The sequence below is a fragment of the Schistocerca serialis genome, unplaced genomic scaffold (assembly GCF_023864345.2).
Source record: "Schistocerca serialis cubense isolate TAMUIC-IGC-003099 unplaced genomic scaffold, iqSchSeri2.2 HiC_scaffold_1130, whole genome shotgun sequence".
Classification (NCBI taxonomy): Eukaryota; Metazoa; Arthropoda; class Insecta; order Orthoptera; family Acrididae; genus Schistocerca; species Schistocerca serialis.
The window spans coordinates 50001-52500 of NW_026047327.1; the positions used below are offsets into that span (position 1 = coordinate 50001).

The 2500-nt window shown below is 63.0% G+C and overlaps 1 pseudogene; it reads left to right on the plus strand.

Annotated features, from left to right (window-relative positions):
- The window catches only part of LOC126432382 (large subunit ribosomal RNA), a 7950-nt pseudogene that overhangs the window by 2649 nt on the left and 2801 nt on the right, over positions 1-2500 (plus strand).

Here is a 2500-nt window from a genome sequence, read left to right on the forward strand (position 1 = left end):
TTAGCGTGCTCCTCCGGGGGCGCGCGGGTGCGCGGATTCTCTTCGGCCGCCATTCAACGATCAACTCAGAACTGGCACGGACTGGGGGAATCCGACTGTCTAATTAAAACAAAGCATTGCGATGGCCCTAGCGGGTGTTGACGCAATGTGATTTCTGCCCAGTGCTCTGAATGTCAACGTGAAGAAATTCAAGCAAGCGCGGGTAAACGGCGGGAGTAACTATGACTCTCTTAAGGTGGCCAAGTGGCAGCGGTGTGGCTGCATCCGGACTTGGCTTCTCGAAGTGCGGTCTTGATGTAGTCGTGCTGCTGCTGCGAGGTGCCTTCCTTGGGTTATAGTTACAGGGAGAGTGATGCGCAATACATGGGCCTAGCCCTCTTAGCCTCTCCTCTCCTGCGGTCTTCTCCCCTTCTCGTGGGCCCGCTGATTTCGCAGAGTGGAAGACCGCACCAGGGGCTTGGGGGGGTTACCAGCCCCCCCTCGCACTATCCCTTTTTTAGTTGGGGGCAGTAAGCAGAGAACAAGTGGTGGCCCTTCCGCTGAAGGTGCCACCCCAACTCCCCCAGCACCTAGCCGGCCAACCGGCCGTGCCGAAAATCTTGTAACTTTTGCAGCTATGTATACCTGTAGTGAGTGCCACCGCAGCTTTACAACCAAGAACGGTCTCGGGGTCCATCGCCGCCGCCAACATCTTGCGGCCGCCAACGCGGAGATCGTCACGGAGAGGCATCGCGCGAGGTGGACGGAGGAAGAAGTCCTGTCGCTCGCCAAGGCGGAGGCCGAACTGTTCCTTGAGAGGGACGCCCGGTTCTTCTTCGTCAATCAAGAACTCATCAGGATGTTCCCCGACCGAACGCTCGAGGCAATCAAGTGCCGACGGCGGCAAGCTGCCCACAAGCAGCTTGTCCGCCAATTCATGGAGGCGCTTGAGATCGGTCGGGGGGAAGAGCCGGCGTCCCCGCCGGGGAGCAGCGAGCCCGCTGCCTGACGCGGGCGAGGCCGCTGCGCCGCCCGTCGACGCAGCCGAGGACTTCGCGGCCGACACCACCGGGCCGCCGCCGGAGGGGCCGACTGACGCCGCCATCTGGGAGCATCTGGCGGGGCTACCCGCTTCCGCCCAGCGTTTCTCTGCCCTGGATCGTGTCATAGGTCTGGGGCGGGGCACGCCGCCCGATGTCATCCTGGGCATGCTCCCGGATGCCCTTGCGTCGGTCGGGTCTAGAGGGGAGAGATCGATCACCAGGACACAGCGGCCGCGCCAACCATCGAAGCGGCCGCCTGCCGCGCCGCCGACGCAGAAGCGCAAGCGGCGCCGCTGGGAGTACGCGAGAACGCAGGATGCCTTCCGACGGTCGCGTGCACGTTGCGTGCGCGGCCTCTTGGATGGCACCCTGCTCCAGCCGCCACGTGCCATCCCTGGTCTGCTGGACTTCTGGGCGGACCTCTTCACCAAGAAGCCCATCTCCACCGCGGGCTTCATTCGTGACCGCCTCCTCCCGCACTCAGAGCCTGTCGCTCTCGAGTGCATATGGGGGCCGGTCACACATGAGGAGGTCGCCGCCGCGTTGCCGCCCAGGGGATCAGCAGCCGGGCCGGACGGCCTTACCCCAGCGGAGTTGCGGCGCCTGCCGCACGAAGTCCTGGTGAAAGTGATGAATCTCTTCCTTCTGGCCCGCGCCCTTCCGGAACGCCTGCTTCGCGCGCGGACGTCCCTTCTCCCGAAAACGGCTGCACCAACATCCCCCGCTGACTTTCGCCCCATTACGGTCTGCTCGGTGTTGGCGCGGACCTTCCACAAGGTTCTCGCGTCACGCCTGATGCGCGCATGTGCTGTGGACGAACGTCAGCGGGCATTCATCCCTCGGGATGGGATGTTGGAAAATACCTTCATCTTGGACACTGCTCTCACCGACGCAGTTCGCTCCTGCCGCTCTGTCTTTGTGGCATCGATCGACGTATCTAAGGCATTCGATTCGGTAGATCATGCTGCCCTTCGCCCCGTGCTGAAGGCGCATGGCCTGCCGGATTGCTTTGTCGAGTATGTCGAGCGGTGCTACGAGGGCAGCACGACAGTGATAGCGGACGGCGCCGGCGTGGGCGTGTCTGTGCAGCCAGCACGGGGCGTTCGCCAGGGCGATCCCCTCTCCCCCCTCCTGTTCAACTTTGCGGTGGACTACGTTTTAGGCCAACTGCCCTCCCACATCGGAGCTCGGATCCTCGGTCGCAGAGTCAACGCTGCGGCCTTTGCAGATGACGTCTTGCTGTTTGCAGCGACCCGAGGGGCTTGCAGTCCCTCATCGACGCAGCTACCGCAGCCCTCGCCCACCTGGGGCTGCAGATCACGCCCGGAAGTGTTTCACCCTCGCCTTAGTCGCGTCAGGGCGCGAAAAGAAGGTGAAGGTGGACAGCAATGTCACCTTCACAGCAGGCAATACCACCATGCCTGCCCTGCGTGTGGGTGAAACCTTCCGGTACCTGGGGCTGCAATTTTCCACGGCGG